Genomic DNA, 20,386 nt, shown 5'->3' with positions numbered 1-20,386 from the left:
GAGGCCAACAGTTCAAGTGAAGAGGGCGCGAGAACTGCTGTGAGGCTAATGAAATTTTGATGGCCTGTGCATCCCACGAGAGCAAAAGAACATTCGGACCTTGTCACACATCTCCCTGTTAGCAGAGATTCAAAATAAGTGATAAAATTTATTATTTTGCAAAACTAACTCTTCACCAACCATGGCAATTTGAAGTTAAAAAGCATTTTTAGACCATTTTGTAATAGTATGCTGAGTTTCATATGGAATTCAGAATGTTAATCTTTTTTCCAAATTAAGGCTTTGGGAGCAAGTCCTTTCTTCACACATGAGTTTTGTGGTTGTCGTCGTTGTTCTAAGCCAGCCACCATGCACTAAAGCAAATATTGGAAGGGCAGTGATTTGTGACCACCCATTAACACAGTTTCTAAAAGGCTGTTAAAAGATGACAAAATAAATGCGATGGGATCCGTAATCAAAGGTAAAACTATCCGCATGCTTTGGATGTTTTTAGACATCTTTCCTCTCTGTCCCTGATGTGTTGTTAAAAGACTTCTGGCATGCTCACTTCGGTAGCACATATACTAAAATTGGGACGATACAGAGAAGATTAGCATGGCCCCTGTGCAAGGGTGACACGCAAATTCGTGAAGCGTTCCATAGTTTTGTTTGTCTGAAAAATAATTAAACCATCTAAAATAAAAAGACTTCTGGCTAAATTCCCATTATGTAGCTTTGCCAGTTTTCTGGTCTCTATTCCAAAGATATGTTTAAATCTCAGGAGTAAAGGGCTCTTCTCAAAACATCAACCTCTAAGCTTTCAGAATATCTGCATGTGTATCATTTCCTAGAAGGAGCTGTGCATATATTATCTGCTGTCATCCAGCATCATGACATCTGGATTCAGAGTCACGCTGGACAGGGTTGTAATCATTTCATCCAACTCCTAAGACTGTTTCCTCCAGAATTACCCAGAGCTGCTGTCTCTGTCTGTTAGGCCATCAGTTGCACTGCTAGTTCCAGAGACATGGTGTTCCTACTTGAGTCCCTCATCTTGCTCCTTCTCCATCTCCTTGATCTCTTAGCACCTCTTGGAAAGAGATGGTCTTTGGTTTTAGTTGGACTGGAGGAGTTGGCCCTCCTTTTCTACTTCTCTCATGATTTGGACCTCGAAAGCCTCCACGAGATGATGGCAGGCATGGGAGCGGCTTGTCTGGAGGCAGACCACGAGGCTTTGAGTTGGCAACACCACCACTTAGCTGTGCAGCCTTGGGCAAGTCCCTTAACCTTCCTGTGCTTCCATTTCCTATCTGGTAAAATAGAGATAATAATAAGTAGTATAAAGCCCTCATCGTGCTGGCATTAGGTTTGGATGAGTTTGTGTGTATCATGTGCTTAGAACAGTGCTTGGCATCTAGTGAATTCCAAATAAGTGTGTGTTCTTATTATCCTTTGCAATAGGTAGAAAATGATCTTTCTCTCTTAAGTGGTTGTGAATATTAAGTCTGAAGCACAATATCGAATACCTACATAGTTTGGCCCACAATAAACGTCCCTTCCTTCAACCACTCGCCACCTCTTTCTTCCCTTCCCTATGCATTAGTCAAGTATTTGTACTTTTGGCAAGAGGAGAGAGAACTAACGGTCTCCTAAAGAAAAGGCACTGGTAATTTGCATAGTCTGGAATTTCTTTCACTATTTGTTGACTCTTATTTTCCTCCAAAATCTCATATCCTTTTTAATTTACTGTAATTAAATGTGTTTGCATTGAACGGTGCTGATAATTAGTCCAATGGCTATAGACTTCAAAGACATCAGCTTGCTCCTTCCCCTCCTGGCCAAGGGAAATTTCAAAAGAGGTATTTCCCTCAAAGGCATGTTACTTAGACAGCAAGTCAATTAAAAGGCAGTTTAACTGATGCTCAGTCAGTTCACACAATAAAATAAATCATTCCCAGAAGACTTTATTTCTCACCTGAGGTATTAGCAATCCACCTGTTGTAGGACCCCGCTAATGCTTCACTAATTGTGCATGATACTTGAGTATTAAGGGCTTATTTGGCTAACAAAGGGGATCTAACATTAAAGTATAATATTTTTAAGTATAATAGATTACTTGCTTTGCACAGATAAAACAGATTTCAAGGAACCAATTTTCTTGTCCTTCAAAATAGTGTTTAAAAAATTTACCTTCTCTGTAGATAGATGAAGTCTAAACACTGACTTAATGTACGTTAAAAGGAAAAAGGTATTCGCCGTAAACAAATTTGATAAGCTATTGTAGAGATACCATTTACATCGTTCTCTCAACAGAGCTTTGGTTATTTTGCAATCCAAATTACCATGCCAGACAGAAATGTTCTCTGGAAAAGCAGGCGGTGTGATTTCTTCACTTTCTGAGCAACTGCATATAGGTGAGAAGAAATGGAAGGACTTAGAGCTATCCTGTTACCAATTAAATTCTCAAGTTTGGGAAAAACTGCAAGTGGCATTGGAGTATCTTGTTGGGTCACATACTTGTGAAGTTTCCAGCAACAACACATATATCGTTTCTCTACTGGCTCTTTTCACAAAGGGGATATTTATATTTTCTGAAGATAATTTGAAGGGACATTTGTTATTATTATTATTATTATTATTACTGTTTTTCACCTAACTTGGCCTAATTCTATTCCTTCAACTTTATCCATGTACTTTTCACCCTACTTTGGAAACCACTTATAAGAATGAGGTAGAATTGTGTTGCTGTGAGAAATAAAGAGTATTTCAGTGTTATTCTGATTTTATGAGATTCTATTATGCACACTAAACTGTAGATTGAATATAAATTCTATTCTGGCCCCTCTTCTGGCATGTAACGGTCAATTCTGGCATGTTCTGCTGTTGTAAATTATATTTTATGTTTTAGGTGCTCTGGGATGTCAAACGTAGCAAAAGTAATATGTCGGTGTGCTTACTAAATCAAGCTCTGGATTAAAGCGCTGCTCTGCCAAATATAGTTAATAGTTACTAATATATAAAAATAATTACATTGCCTTGCTATGTGCACACTGATAGGAACTTGTCATTCTTTAGGCAAAAGCTTGCATATTTCATTTAAAGAGAAACTGTATTCACTTCATGGATATGTTCAAGTCACTCGAGCACAATCTCTAAATATTTTTAACTCAATATTATGAAGCTAAGAATTAAAAAGAATGTAAAATTCACTATTATTGTTGTTATTATTGTGAGTATTTATATGTATACATATATTTTAACATTCTAAGAGGAATTTTGTGAAAACTTGGAATTTGTTACTCTTTACATTAATACAGTAGTATCTATTACATTTGTCTTCTCAGTATTTTTGTTCAAAGTAAATGGAATGTATGCTATTTCTGTTTAAATTCTAACTGTTCTTTTAATTTTAGAGTTAAAATCAAAACAAAGCATACAATGCACACATCAAAACTGATGATGCATGCTATTTTGATTTTCAAATGTGTTTTTCATATCCTTGAAAAGTCACAGTGGTAGCAGTAAAATAGTTTTAATTAATGAATTGAGCAGCAGCGAATGCTGAATCAGGTTTATTGATGTAATTATCACTGAAATAGATAAGATAAGTATTAAAGGCATAGAACCTTAGTTTATTTGCCATTCTGAGGGTATTCAAGTGTTTGGAGAGCAACTAACTTTTTTTGGTGTTATTTAAGAATATTCTATTCAAGTCATAATGATTCTGTTAAACATTATATACATAAAGAGTATGCTAGTTTATATGTGAAAATCTTATACATTATTTACTGAGTCCTTTGAATGATATTTTCACTATATTAAATTGTTCTTAGATTTATTGGTTGACTTGAGATGGTTTTTTCATAATGAATAGGCTGTGTATAAAGTAAATGTAAACGCTCTTTGAATGTATATTAAAATGGATACAAATACATATAAACATGACAAGAGGACCATCAAAAATATCTAAAGAACATTACCTTTACTTTAATAGTATTATTTAAGTTACAAAGAGACATAAAATTTAATAAAATTAGGGTTGGATTTATTGAGTTGATTTCTTATTTTGTATATCAGCTGCTTCTTCATTCAATGAATAATAAATGCTGGGTATTATACTAGGTGCTGGAAATGCAAAATGAGTAAGATATAGTCCCTGACCTCTAGAAATTCACAGAACAGGCAAATGTGCAAGTAAAGTTGCGACTATATTTTAACAAAGTGTTAATGCAACAGAATATAAAAAATCATTGTCAACATATAGCAGATTATTGCTAACAGAACAGGAGCACGAGAGGAGGTCGTGCTTCATAAAGGAGAGAGGTGACTTTTGAACATAAGCTTGAAGGATGTGTAGAGATTCAAGACATAGGCAAAGCAGTAAGAGGAGAAAATGCAAAGGAAGTGTATTCTGGAAAGCACACATTGTTGATGCCTGGAATACAGGGTGTGTGTAGATGAAGTCCTGAGAATTGAGGCTGGGCAAGTAGCCCCAGACCATATTGCTTTAAGAGCCTTTTAGGTGAAGGTAAGGAATTTGCACTTTTTCATGGAGGTAATGGAGAGACCCTGAGGGAGTTTAGTGCACAGAAGTATTATGGTCATATTTCCAATTTATAAAGTACCCAATAAGCTGCGTTGAATGTTGGCTGTCCTTCCTATGAGGGAGTAAGGTTCATTTCACCATTGTGTCTGTGCCTATCTTACCCAATGACTGAACATGGAAATTAAGTTTTTGTTGGATGAATAAGTAATGGACTTAGAAATCAAACTTGGAAGTAGATTGACCAATTAGGAAGCATTAAAATGATCAAAGCGCGACAAGATAAAAGTTTGAACCAAGAACCAGGGAGGAAAGGGAGTGATCAGGACTTGGTGATTAATTGATTGTATAGGGTGAGGAGAGGAAGAAGTTTAAAAAGGCTCTCTGCTCTAACACGGAAGGCTGGGTGAATGATGATATAATCCAAGTTGGAGATTAAAGGACATTTTTCGTGTTAAAGTTAGTAAAGATAAGGACATGTTGGAAGTGTTTATGGGACGTGAAAGTTAAGTAACTTATCCAGCAATTATATATGTGAGTGTATGTGTGTGTATGTATATATATATGTATATATATATGTAAGAAATTCATATAGGATTTTGTTTCAAAGTATAACTTCATGTAACTATATGATTGCAGTTGAAGCCATGAGGCAGAATTAACCCCCCCCACACAAGAAAATAGAGTGAAAAAGAAGAAGATTGAAGATAGAGTTCTGAGTTCACCAATGTTTAATGAAAGGGTTTAGAAGAAGCACCAATGAAAGAAACAAAGAGTTACCATTCCATAGAGGCACAGAGAAAACCAAATATCGATTTACAATAGAGAGACAGTTTAAAGGGGCGCATGATCAGCAAAACTTCCAAAAGTCTAACAAGTTCAGGGCCAAACACGTGCTTTGAATCAGAATAGAAGGTGCTAATTTCTGTGGAGTGGTAGGTGTGGTGGTCAAATCGCAGTGAGTTGAGAAATGGACAGAAAGAAAGGCCAGAGCTAGCCAGTTATCTCCTGGGGATTATAAAGCCAGGCGTAATTTTGTAATGGAAGGCATTTCAGCATCTTTTTAAGGAAATGAAAGGAGCAGTACAATAAGGAGAAGATTGAAGCAGGGGATATTAAGGGGAAGAGTGTGACTAGGGCTTGACCTCTGAGGGGTCACCACAGAGTGACCCTTGGTACATAAGATCTTTATATAAATGTGAATTCCTCAAAACTTTTCATCTTTTAAGGTGCTTTTCATCTTACAACTTTGTGTACATTTTTAGTTTGGTGATGGCTATAGAAAAGATTTACTAAACAAAGGTACATTTCTAATATTGCTAAAAATCATAACATATTTCAAATCAGTGTAGTAAAAATTGATGATATTTAATGAAATTTAGAGTTCATGTCATCAAACGATTTGGGGGAAAGGAGATTCTTATCCAACTTTGATATTCTATTTCCATAATGTGACCCTTGATTTGTGTGTTTGTATGATATGTATATATATCTATGTATATGCATATATGTGTGTATGGATAAATGTATATGTATGTGAATATTAAAATCTTTGCCCTAAGTATTAATTGAATGACCAGAAAATAGGTATTTCCACTTTCATAAATGACTCGGGGTTTTCCCTAGCTCTATCAAATGTATTCTTGCTTAAGAACAAAATGTATCCTCACAAACATAAAATTATATAATTAGATCCAGATCTTTAATATAAGAACTCACTAGAGGCACTAGAAAATGTTAACATAAAAAAAAATTAACAACAAAAAAATTTGGTACAAAAGGGTACCAAAAACTTACTCAAGTGACATGTCTGAGAGTAATGGAAAGGGCTACAAAAAAGCCAGAAATGGCAGTTATTATGGGCATCTTGCAAATTCTGGAAATATGTGACTTTGCGAAATGATTATTCGGACTAAACTGGTTAATATCAAAATAATCAGCAGGAAGTAGGCTTATCCTTCTAACCGGTTTATATAGGGGTGTTAAAGTTTACAAAGAAAGACCTTAATATTTTGACATACAGCAGATGGAGATTCCTAGGGGATTTGAAAGTGCTTGAATCAAATGTCAGTTGCTGCAGAAACAAGTATAAAACATTCTTTTATAATGGGCTGTGTTTTGTTTCTTGTGACTCGGCTATCTCTATATAGGTGACAGCATGCAGAGTGTGCCTATAGGGAAACCAACTAGTTTAAATGAATCTATTACAATGAATTTCGAGTAATCGTTAGACTTTTTAAAGCAAATAAGCGTCATTTATATTGTATTTTCTAAATAACAAATAAAATGAGGAGGTATAATAGACATGATAAAAGTGGAAATTTAGATCAAATGAATTTAAAAATAAAGCATTATGAATATTTAAATTCATGCCCTTAGTTTCTCTCTTTTATGTAGCATCATATGTGCATTAGACAACACAGAGAAACAAATGAAAAATATTAGCTAGCTTCTGTTTTGGTATTTACACTTTTATTCTTTATCTGTATGTGTGTGTTTTCTTTTTTTAAAAAATAAAATTTGCAAATGTCTGTTTTGACCTAAAATTAACAATTTTTCATGCTATATTTTATCATAATTTATTTAACTTATCCACTACTTTGGATTCTAAGTTGTTTGGATTTCAAAAAGTATAAGTTATGTTGTAATGACTCTCCAAGTGGTTAAATATGTGCCCCTTCATCTGTTATTAACTTAGGACAAGTTCCTGGAAGTGGAATTTCAGAGCCAAAGGGTATGTATGGTTTTAAGGCTTTTGATACACCCTGTCAAAGTGCCCTGCAGAAAAAGCTTGTATTAATTTTTATCCCCACCAGCAGTATTTAAAATTGCCTTTTTCTGTAAACCATTGACACCGATGAGTGTTGCCATGCCTTAAACTTTTGGTAGTTTGAAAGATGAAGCTTAGTAACTTACTGTTGTAGTTTATATTTATGTGATTAATAGGTTAAATATATTTTCATGTATGTGGATACCATTTGTATTTCTTTTTTGTGTGTGCGAATTGCCATTTCATGCCCTTTGTGCATACTTCTATTAAAGTATATGAAGAAATAGGTTTTCCAGGACATGAGGAAGCTGAAGGCAGGAATGAAATTCAAGGACACCAGGACATTGACTGGAGAATCTAATATTTATAAACACCTCCTTACATGCAGGGCTTCTGCTTATAGACATTCGAGTAGGTTCTTCATAGATGGTGATACAAATCCAAGTACTGAGAAACTGGGGTGTAGCCCAGGGTTGTGTTGCTGAGTTCCTGCAGGATACTGCCTTTCTTAAACCACTGTGCATTCCTTACTAGTGATTCTAGGGTCTGGGAACATCAGTATTTAGTTTAACTCAGAGTGATGAGTTCATTTTATATATCTTTACTGAATAAATAAAAAAATTTAAAGTGGTGATAGTAGCCATGGGAGGTGATCTCTTTCAAGCAATCCTTGGTATGTTGGGAAAAATGAAGGATGGATGTTTTTTTTTTTCTTAACTTTGAGTGCTTTTTACATAATAAGGATCTTAATCATTTGTTTATTTGAAAATATTAAGATCTTAATCTTTTTGTAAATATTTTTCTCAGTTTGAATTTTTTTAAGAAATGGTCGATAGAATTTTTAAGAAACTTTTAAGTGTAGTCAAATCAATATTATTTATTTGTGGCTCCTCTTACGCTTGGAAATATTGATTTTTACCTCTAGAGCAAATACTCATTTACATTTTCCTCCTCTTTTCCTATGGCTTTCTTTTTAAAATACTGAAGTCTGAAATTTACTTATGTAGTGTGTTGTGTAAGGATTTCAATTTATTTACTTCATACAGTTCACTTTTGTAAATATTTAATTTAATTAAGAGTTGTTTCATATGTAGTATATATACTAATCCATTTAAATTTCAGCAGTAAAAATTTATGCTGTTAAAATATTTGCCAAGAAGTGGGATAAGATTTATGAAATATTTTGTAGAAATAATTTTGAGATAAATTCAGCTTTAGTAGATTCTGATAGATTAAAAATGATAGCTAAAAGAAATATCTTCAAGAATACATAGCCATTAATAGTTTAATATGTGGTAAATAGGTATTGCAAAAAATGTGTAGTACAAAAAGGAACTGAAATATGTTACCAAAGTTATATATTATGTCAGAAGCAGTTATCTAGATCTCCTTTTGATTAAAAAATAAAGCATCAATCCTACAAAAAGTCGGGATTTATTAAGCATAGATTTTGGAGCATCCTTCTATTAAATATTTGAGAGATATTTTAAAGAATAAAATATATTTTTGCTGTGAAGCCTGTAGACTTGGAGACAGAACCTTGCAAATAAGAAATAATTAGAAGACAAAGCAACTAGATGAAATATATGACTAAACTGCATGTTATAAAGATGCATAAAAGATTTTTGCAGCATTGATAGAATTTGAACAGGATTTTGAAGGGTGGTGCAAATATGGTTAAGTGCCGCAGAAGAGTGGTACAGGCTTACAAGGGGAACAACTTGAGGAAAACTAAAGGCCACTCAATCTGGAAGAAGCCTCTTAGGAAGCAGTAGAAGCTAAAATTGACAGTTAAATGGAATCCACTTATAGAGAACTGGAAACGTCATGCTGAAAGATCTGAGATTTTCTCTGAGGGTAGTGCCTGTCCAGTCTGTCCTCAAGCAGACCTGAGACATGATGGACGGACTTGTTGAACTCAACCTGCTGATTCAAGGCCCCATATGAACCAGGAAGGTGCAATTGTGAATAGAGAGGAAAACAAAAGTTAAAGCGGTATCGACAGGGTGCCCTGGCAAAAAGAGCAGAGTAAGGACCCCAAGATGACTCAAAGCTTATGAGTATGGAACCTGAGAAAAAATGTTGCTGTGATGGAACAAAAGGAATGGTCATGGAAAAATAGTTCACATAGACCTGTCATCTGCACAATTACATAAAATCACAGTACAGAATAGTTTATCTGCAGTTTGTGAAATAGTATACACTACGTGAATGATGTTAAAGCAAAAATTAAATGTGGTTTTAAGGGAATATATAATGGTTTTATTAGAGAACAAGATGGACAGTGAACAATAGTAGGTCTAGTTCAGACACAGAATAGAAGAAATTATCTCTCCCTGTTTCTTAAGTCATCCTTTAGAATTGAGCATTCAGTTATCATTCAGTCTCCTACCAGAAGTCCAGGTCATGATATTCCAGTTAGCTTACATATACTCCAATACCCTAAGGGGCACTAAGTTACGACTAGAGTATGAGCCTTAGTGATTCCTGCCAGATCTCGAAACAATCACTGCATAAAAACATTTTCTGTACTGTTGACTTTGTATTTCTCTTTACTGCAGCCATAATGAGGGTTTTGCTAGTAACACACTTCCCGTTGGAATTCCCTTGGTAAGAACTCAGTCTGTGTCAGGTTGGTGTAGAAAAGCAGGGTGTAGGGTTACTGAAAGTAAATTAGATACCCCTTATCTCTCTGGTCTTACTTCTGGGATTAGAATTTTAAGTCAGGCTGGTTACATTTTGTAGGTGGCTTGTTAAAGATGCAGCAGATGCCCTGACACTTAGGGCACACAGGTACTCCAAAGACAAAGGACTTAAATTCCAGTAGCTCTGACTGTCAACAGTTGCATCTGTAAAGGTCTAGAGGTTAACGTCCTGGTTTCACTATTAGCAGCTTGGATGTACTTTCTATTTTATCTCAAATTGTCAAGAGGCTAGCTCAGAGATCAGAGGGGCTAGGCTACAATGTGTCCTAAAAGTGTTGCCATAGTTTTCATCTTTCTATCCTGAAATTGATCTCCAAAGGGAAAAAAGTTGATGAACAGGGATCTGTTTAGAGGCTAAAGTTAGTACTTTATATGATTAGAATGTTGTCCATCTATACCCATGAGTTCTAGTTACTTTCCCCAGATTTCAGGTAGTTTTTACTGAATATATAACTCATTAATAGTTGTCAGCTCTCAATTAGAAAATTGAAAAAAAGAAAAGATGTCTTTTCATGAAAAAATGCCAGACAGAACTGAGCTTAGATTGACCCTTTCCATGAGATGCATTTCTTATCTATTTTAATTAGAAATTTTCACCCACAAAAGTCATCTCCAACCAATTCTGGTTCTGCTACTAAGACATTGGGGACATTATTTCATGGAAAAGTTTGCATTTTCTCCAAAATCCTTTGACTTCCCACAGAAAGTGCTCTTTACAGTACAGTAGCATTTTGAAAATAGTCATTTGGTAGCAGTGAACTTTCAAAAGATAATTGCTAAGGATTTGAGATGTGAAGGTTGTTGTTCTTTACAAGAATCATTATGTCAGAATCCAAATGGCAGAGTAGATGATGTTGGTAGAGAGAGGTAGGACAGAGAAAGATAATTGTTTTTTATTGAGCGCTTATTGTAATTAATCTTTACAACCACCTTCTGAGTTTTGTATTGTCTCTTTAACACAGAGGGAAAAAACTAAGGTTTAGAGACTCTATGTACCTTGATCATGTCACACATACTAAATGACAAAGCCAGGGTGTGAAGCTACTGTCTGCAATCAAAATCCATTGTGATATACTACCTATTCTTATGTGGAATCTTGGTATCCAGACAATAGGAGAGAGTAGGTTCCTTTAGTATCATTTACTTCCTTTTCGATGAGAAGGAAAGAGTCTTCATAAATTTAACAGTCCTCCAAATCGCCATCAATATATCCTTTGGTATTAGATTTCCAATAGTGTTGTTATTTATTTTAACTATAGTCCTTTCTTTCTCTTCCGTAGATGTATCTTCATGAGAAATGGCTTAATTATTTATAAAAAGATAGAATAAATTATTCAGAAATTGAGATTTTGAGCTTTTTTTCAATATGTGTATATTCATCAAATGGTTCCCTTCTATAACTGTTATTTGTAGTCCAAAGTTTAGAAATGTAATCAGTTGATTTAATAAACATTTCATTTACACACATAGTTCACATTTAATCCGTGTTAAGAGTAGATGTGTCCTGGACTCATTTTGTGCAGTTGAATTTGTTTCACACTTCTTAATTTAATTTGTAATTCTATTGTTTTAAGAAAGGAGTTTCATTGTTGAAGTGGTAAGGAAACTGACCATTAGAACATTACTTTTACCTTTCTCCTGTACTTCATAAATTTATTTGTAATTTCAGCTTTCAGTTTCTTTAGAAATTTCAAAGAAGTTTTATTTCACAGATCACTGTAGATTACTAGGTCAGGACTTTCTTATAACTGTCTTCACACTTCCTCAAATCTGACCAATCTAATAACATTCTATTGGAAATTCTAGTTTCCTATCCTGGTTATAAACATCAGTCACACTTTTGCCCCTTTTACACTCCCTTGTGTCATTATTTTAAACTTCTGTGTCACTGGGGTATTCAAATACATGTTTCTTTTAACCTGGCTGGACAGCTCTTAATAGGCCAGGATGAGAAGTTAATATTTACTTGAAAGACAAACTCAGTACCTCTTCAAATTTCATTTCTTGTACCCTAAAAGTCAATATAGTTTTAAAGATACCTAGGTTTAAAAGGAAACACAATATGTGATTTCATGAAAGCCTGCTCCACGAACATAATACTTTGGTTTTATCTGTTTCTAAAAATATACATAGAATATCTTATTTTAGTTTGTAACTTAAGATGTTATGTAGATAAATTATGCAAACTCTCATGAAAAAATGTAACTTGTTATCCTTTGCAAAAAGAAAACAACAATTGGGAAATAGAATAGTAGCTGTCTTTTAGTAGGCTATGTTTTCCCAATGAGTATAAATCATTAGGAATATATTGTATTCTGTCATTGTATCCAGTAATTGGTGGCATTTTCTTATCACTCTGAGATTATAAATAATAGCAATAGGCGGGCCGCGGTGGCTCAGCGGGCAAGAGTGCTTGCCTGCCGTGCCGGAGGACCCCGGTTCGATTCCCGGCCCCAGCCCATGTAAAAAACAAACAAAACAAACAAAATATAATAAAACAAGAAAATGTTTAAAAATGTTTCCCTTTCTTCCTCCCTTCCTTCCTTTCATCCTTCCTTCCTTCTCTGTCTTTCCTTCCTTTCCTCCCTCTTTCAAAAAAAATAAAAAATAAAAAATAATAGCAATATACATACTGTCAAGAGATTCATTATGTTATGAAAAACATAGTCTGTTTCTTTTAACTATACATTGCCTCTTTCCTATATTAAGTATGGCAGTGGTAAACCTTTACAAGTTAAAAAGAAAAAGCTCCACAGAGCAGACTGTGTTATTAATAACTTTGAATTGTTTTTATTATGCTTTAAAAGTATTTTAATTATTTCTGTCTCTTCGGTAGTTCACCTGTAAAACATATTCTTCCAGGGATATTTTGTTCTCAGATATTTGATAATTGATCAATAAGCATACAGCTGTATTAGTAATAAAACATTCAAGAGACCAAGCATTTGTGATGCATTTTAACAGCTCATGTTTAAGAGTAATTACAAAGACAGGGTCTTCAAAATGTGTGTTTATGTGGTAAATTTTAGTGTCCTGTCCCTTTGCTGAAGGTGGAAAATTACCACTTGGAGGGAACATTAGCATGACCAGATTCCACAATTGCTTGCTTCATTGATTATTAAATGCAGTACATCACTTTGCAATTTGAGTATCCTGGCAGTGTTATATGCCTATTACACTTTTAGATCTCTTAGAAAGAAGGGTATCATTTCTCACTTTCAGCAGCTTCCATTGCTTCCTAGAGAGGAAGTTTTATTTTTTGTTGTTTTTTCAAATATAAGGCAGAAAAGACCCTGCTGGATTATGGAGAGGGCCTGACAAGCAAGCGTACTTCAGCTTTTAAGTTGACCCCTACATTCCTGGCCAAATTCATCAGCCTCTCCCAGGGAGCTCTTGGAATCATCATTGCCCCTTTGAGGTGATGGCCTCTGAGTTCTCTCTTTCCAGTTTTACAGCATTTTAATACTTTAGCTTTGTTTCCTCACTTTGCAAAAACATTTTTATCCGTGTTTTCTTCTTTGTTGACTGTTTCAATTCATCCAGCAAACACAGCAAAGGCATTTTTCCTGACTCTTCAGAAGCTGCAAAGCTGAATAACCACAACTACCAGAGCTTACAGTATAGTATTTTGCCACTAATTGGAATAGTTGTAATAGGAACTAGGATTACTTGTACATTTCAGAACTCTTTAGTCACATGAGTTTTGTCTCTTTGAATATTTCTGCATTAATTTCTCATTATTTCATGCAACGCATAGTTTGGAGATCCATTTATTCCACTAAAGGTTAAACCTTTAACAAAATGCTTTTTTACTAATGGGATCACCACAGTCTTTTGTTTCACAGTCTAAGTATGAGTTATATTTGATTTTGAATTCTGCTCTGTTTATTGGCCTTTGATATCATTTCTTGTTCTTTGATATCCTTTCTATTCCTCTTCCTGTTTAAAATCATATTGCCATCAAAAGCTGCAACTATAAGCTGTGAACTAAACATATTCTCTCTTTCGCAATGGAAATTTTTGAAAGAAGTTTTCAAACATAAACCTCTATAAAATTTTTAAAATATTATAAAGTCACACGACATGTATTTTTCATTGTGGCAATCAAAATGATTTGCCAAAATCGTGTTCAATTTTGTTGTTTTTTTTTTTCCTTCCCACTTACCATTTCCAAATCACATCCAAAATTTCAAGCTTCTTATTTTGTCATACTTCCCTTCTTGAAATTTTTATGCTGGCATATATTAATGTCAAATTCAAGCCTTAACATCAAATTCGAACTATTTATTTATCTCAAAGCTATTTTTTAGTTCCCTGGCATATGGGGAGCATATGTATTATTTCATTCAAATTTTTGTCCTTCTTTTGTTCTTTCCTGGCATCTAGAAATCTTAATTCCTTTCCACCAGTTCTCTTGATCCCTGGCTCCATAAATGTCTGTTCACCAGGGGAGACAGGACTGAAATTGAATCAACCTTCTTAGGAAGACATAAATTCTCTAAGCTTATCTTTTCTGTTTTTTAAATGCCAAATAATCTTATCTTCCATTGCTTTCCTTGAGAGTCCATAAGAAGACATTATTATAAAGAAAGCTGTGTCATCCTGTGAATAAACCATTTGTTTTCTTCCCTCTTTGCCTCTGATCATGCCATGCAGGCAACCTGGAATGCCACCCCAAGTATTTATTCTTTACCTATCAAAATCCTGCCTATCTTTCAAGACTCAAGTAAAGTGCCTCTTCCTTTTATACATTATGATCCCATAGTGTTTATTCTTCCTCTAGAGAAGAAAAGCCAGGCTTCCTAACCTATTCCCTGGATTGTTTTGTATAAAGCCACACCCAAAGGAGGTGTCTAATTAAAATTTTTCAACAACTGAATGAATATCACAAAATGTTGAGAGAAATAAATAGGAACACTTAGCCCTATGCAAGCAAATATTTTACTCTTAATGGGAAAATAAATATGTATATACTCTGACCTTTTGTAAAGTTATTTTATAAAGAGTTTTATGTTGTGAGTATTTTTGTGGGTATTTTTTTAAACCACACTTGTAAAAGGAAGAATGAATGCATTCACTTCCATGACATACTGTTTTAATTAAAATTCAGACCATTTGTGTTTCCCTTTTTATGGATTCTTCTTATTTGCATTTACTAGATTTTCTTTCCTAGATGATTCATATACTTGTACAACTTGAAATTTCAAGCATTGAATTTATTGCACATTGTCATTATATATTAAAATCATTTTCATAATCTTGAGTACTTTAATATGTCATATGTTCTTATACATATAATTTATGTTAAGAATTTTCTTTAGCAAGATTTATACTATCATTTGGAGCACTTTAGAAATCAATATTGCAGAATACCATAAGGAGAAAAAAAATTTCTGAAAGTGCTCCCCTGTGTTCCCATTAATTTGTTTATTATCAAAGTCTTTATTAGGAATATAGTTGCTAATGTAAGCCTGTAATAAACAGAGTATAATTGAATTTTCAATATTTTGTCACCTGGGAATAATTTTCTTACAAGACCTCTGCTCTATCTTCCAACTAATTGTCAACAGTTACTCAGTATCACCACATTAATGTCACCAGACGTTGTGGAAACATCTACTTGATTACAGTATATATAAAGATATTCATTTCAAACCCATAACATTTTCTCTGTAAATTATTTACCTCAATTTTAAGTATCATTTAAAATTCAGTAAATGTAATAAGTCGACATGTTTTGAAAATATAAATTCAGAACACAAGATAAGGTTTATTTTGGTAGAAGACAATCATATTGAGAGTAACATGGTAGAGTAGGGGGCTGGCTTAATCAGTCAGTCCACTGACATTAGAGGGATGAATATCATGCTTTCTCCATCACCAGGTTCAGACAGTTTTCCTTTAAGGTACTATTTTCATTCCGTGATTCTCTCCTAGGAAGAATTAGATATGCTGATATTATATTATGCTGTATGATATCCTGGTATCATATTAACACTTAAAAATCAATAGTGTTTCTAAGCAATAGTGATGAGCAATCTGCAGAGAAGATCAAGGCAAAAATTTCATTTATAATAGTAACTAAGTCAAATATCAAGGAATAAACTTAAACATGGATATAAGGATTCATGTATGGGAAACTACAAAACACTGCTGAAATAAATCTAAGAAGACCTAAATATATGTAAGAACATTCTCAGTTCATGGATTGGAAGACTAAATATTGGCAAGATGTCACTTCTACCTGAAGCAATTTATAGATTCAGTGCAATCCCAATCAAAATTCCCAACAGGCTTCTTTGCAGAAATGTAAAAGCCAGTTATCAAATTTATATGGAATGTTGAGGAACCCTGAATAGCTAAAACCATCTTGAAAAAGAAGAACAAAGTTGAAAGACTCACACTTCTTGCCTTAAAACCTATTACAAAGCTATAGTAACTAAAATAGTGTGGTATTGGTACAAGGACAGACATGTAGACTAATGAAATTGAATTGAAAGTTTGGCAATAACCCTCACATCTATGGACAATTATTATTTGATGAGTGTGCCAAATCTCAGTGGGTAAAGAATAGGCTGTTCAACAACTGTTGCTGAGAAAACTGGATATCATTACGCAAAAATTTGGAGGTGGATTCCTACCTCATATTGTATACAAACTGAACTGAGAATGGATCAAAAAACTATATATAAGAACCAAAACTATGAACTTGTTAGAAGAAAACATGGTGAAGCATCTTCAGGATTTGGCATTAGACAGTAGTTTCTTAGTCTTTACACCAAAAGTATGAGCAACAAAAGAAAAAAGAAATAGATAAGTGGAACTGCAAAATTTAAAATTTTTGAGCATCCAGGGACTTCATCCTCAAAGTAAAGAGACAATATACCGAATGGGAGGAAATATTTGGAAACCACATATCTGATAAAGGTTTAATATCGAGAATATGTAAAGAAGCCCTACAACTCAATGACCAAAAAACAACAATGCAATTAAAAAATAGGGCAAGAGACTGGAATAGTTATTTCTCCAAAGAAGATGCACAAATGGCCAAAACATACATGAAAAGATGCCTCGCATCATTAGCCATTATGGAAATGCAAATCAAAACCACGAGATGCCTTTTCACACTCAGTAACGGCCACTATTTAAAAAATGGAAAATGACAAGTGTCAGAGATGATGTAGAGAAAAGAAGGAACACTCATCTCTTGTTGGTAGGAGTGTAAATGTGCAGGTGCTATGGAACACAGTTTCGTATTTCCTCGAAAAGTGAAATACATAATTACCATCTGACCCAGCAATCCCACTTCAACTCAAGGAATTGAAAGCGGGTACTTGAACGGATATTTACACACTGATTTTCATGGTGAAATTGTTCACAATTTCCAAAAGATAGAAGCAACCCAAGTATCCCCTAAAAATGAGTAACAAAATAAGTAAAATGTGGCGTAAACATACATGGGATATTATTCTGCTGTTAACAGGAATGAAGTTCCAATGTATGTGACAACGTGGGTGGATCTTGAATATGTCCTGTTGAGTGAAATAAGCTAAATACAGAAGAACAAATATTTTATGATCTTACTGATATTAAATAATTAGAACATGCAAATTCATAGAATAGAAACCAGAATACAGGTTACCATGGGCCAGGTAGGGGCAGGGAATGGGAGTTAATGCTTACCTGGTCCACAGTTTCGTTTTGGGGTGATGGAAAGGTTTTGGTAATGGGTAGGTGGTGATGGTAGCACAGCATTGTGAATGTAATTAGCGTCACTGTAATTGTTTGAAAAAGGTTAAAATGAGAATTTTAAAGTTGTATATGTGTTACCAGAATAAAATTTTTAAAAAACTATAGAACTGTATAATACAAAGACTGCACCCTAATGCGAACAATGGACTATAATGAATATATAATTATAATGATGCATTTTTGTTAATTGTGATAAATGTACCCCATTAATGCTCGGTGTTAATAATAGGGAAAACTACATGTGCGAGGGGGTATGTAGGAACTCTGTACTTTCTGCATGATTTTTCTGCACACCTAAAATTTCTGTAATAAAAGAATTGCTTTGGTACTTGATGATAATGATAGTGACAAAATACTGTGAATATAATGATATCACATGTAAGTGGCTAGAACAATCCCAGTTGATACCTATTGATCCCATGTGATCAAAAATGCCTCCTTTCGCTTTTTTAAAATTGTCTTCATTTGGTCATTAAGTTAAATGGCTACCCAACCTATAATATATTTTTAGTGTAGTTACCTTCTATATTTCCCAGATAGCTTGCTAATGATCTATACAGTAAGATTATAACAACCGCCAGGAATCCTACACTTGAAAAAAAGTTCTCAAACTCTCTTTAATAACTAAATTTTGAATTTGGATGTGAGCACATCATCAGAGTTATTTTAACTCAAATATTTTACATATTTTCTGATCTGCAGTATATACATACATATACACGTGTGTGTGCGTGCTCATGATGTGAAATTTTTAATTGGGAAGAACGTTTTCCAAGGGAATTTTTTACGGTGTGTGAAAGCAAGAGAGTCTGCTAATGCTTGCATATTGTGCACACACATGTGTGTGCTCTCTTAATTTGCTCACAAAAGGAGTGCTTGGGTGGACATTTTATTATATGACCATGAAGAAGCAATATGCGTATAAGTCAAGCTGAGTAAACTTGGCAGAAATGAGAAAGTGTGATTTCAAATGGCTTGCTTAATTCAAATTCAAGCAAATGGGGTACCACAATACTCAAATCCCTATGGGAGGTTGGGTAGAGAATACAGAGAGGAGGCAATTGCCTCAGGGAGATTGCAGTTTGGAGAAGGAAGTGGGAGTAGCTGACATTTATTGGGCATCTTATTCTGGGTGGATGTTGTGTTAAGTTTCTTCAAAGCAGCTAGGAAACTGATTCATTCATCTTTCTGTTTGTCTTGAGACTCTGTTATGTGCCAGGCATCAGGTAGATGACAGGATACTGTGATGAACCAGCTAGGTGTGTTCCCTTTCCTTATGGGAGCTTGCAAGTTTAGTGAGGAAAACAGGCCTTACACAAGTAAACCACAGAAATATGGAATCACAGCATATATAAGGAAAGGTACTGGCTTCAGGGAGAGAAAATATCTCAGTGGGGAGGGAAGACCTTTGAATTAGGGTCAGGGAAGGCTTTTCTGAAGAAATCAGATGTAAAGGTGACACTTGAGAAATCAGAATGAGCAAGTCAGATGACAAGGTGGGAAGAGGGCTGCAGGTAAAAGGAAAACACGACCCATAAAGTCTGAGGAATGCAAGAGCTTGCTGGAGCAGTTGAGAAGTTGAAAGCAGGCTGCTAATGGGTGGGGAATGGAAAGCAGGACTTTGTAGAATTTGGATTTTATAGGAACTTAAATTTTTAAATTTTTCTTGATTCAGGAAGTTTTTTGTTCCCAGAATTGCAATGGAAAGCCATCAAAGGGTTGTAAGTAGAGAGACAAGATCCGACTTGCCTAAGTTCCCAGAGGTAAAAATTCTAATAGTTAGAATCAAACTCTGGCCAATCTGACCTTCGAGTCCAGCTCCACACTCTAACTCACTGCTTCCCCTGAGCATCAACATATAACTAGGTACATGGCAGAAGGAATGTGCCATTAGCCAGGTACCCACAAAGCATTTGGGAATGCTAAGCAAGAAGATGTGGTAGCTGCTTTGCAGCTTCACTTAAAACTTTGGGGAGGAGGTGGCACATGATGGGAGGCTGAAATAGCCACAAATATTTTGAAAAAGAAGAACAAAGTCAGAGGACTCACATTTTCTGACTTTAAAGCATATTAAAAGCTACAGGGATATGTGTATTGGCCAATGTAATTGAATTGAAAGCTCAGAAATAGACCCTCACATCTTTGGCCAATTGATTTTTGATAAGGCTGCCAAAAAATAGTCTCTTCAGTAAATGGTGCTGGAAGAACTGGATATCCATATGCAGAAGAATGAAAGAGGACCCTATCTACATCGTATATAAAAATTAACCCAAAATGGACCAAAGACCTAAATATAAGAACCTGGACTATACAGCTCCTAGAAGAAAATGTAGGGAAGCATCTTCATGATCTCGGGTTAGGCAATGCTTTATTAAGCTTTGCATTCAAAGCACAAGCAACAAAATTAAACATGGATAAATGGGACCCTCTCAAAATAAAAACCTTTTGCATCTCAAAGGACTTTGTCATGAAATTGGAAAGACAACCTATTCAATAGGAGAAAATATTTGGAAACTACATATCCAATGAGTGTTTAATATCCAGAATATATAAAGAAATCCTATAGTTCAATAATAAAAAGACAAACAACCCAATTTAATAACTAGGCAAGAGATGTGAATAGACATTTCTCCAAAG

The 20,386-nt window shown here is 34.6% G+C and overlaps 1 protein-coding gene and 1 non-coding gene across 9 annotated transcripts in view; both read left to right on the top strand.

Annotated features, from left to right (window-relative positions):
* TENM3 (teneurin transmembrane protein 3) overlaps positions 1 to 20,386 on the top strand; it is a 1,405,686-nt gene that overhangs the window by 895,273 nt on the left and 490,027 nt on the right. The window lies entirely within an intron of this gene.
* LOC143670077 (U6 spliceosomal RNA) lies at positions 540 to 646 on the top strand. Its single transcript, XR_013169258.1, has one exon. It is a non-coding gene; the product is annotated as a U6 spliceosomal RNA (small nuclear RNA).

The sequence above is a fragment of the Tamandua tetradactyla genome, chromosome 26 (genome assembly GCF_023851605.1).
Source record: "Tamandua tetradactyla isolate mTamTet1 chromosome 26, mTamTet1.pri, whole genome shotgun sequence".
Lineage (NCBI taxonomy): Eukaryota > Metazoa > Chordata > Mammalia > Pilosa > Myrmecophagidae > Tamandua > Tamandua tetradactyla.
This window is presented reverse-complemented; position numbering and strand designations above follow the sequence as displayed.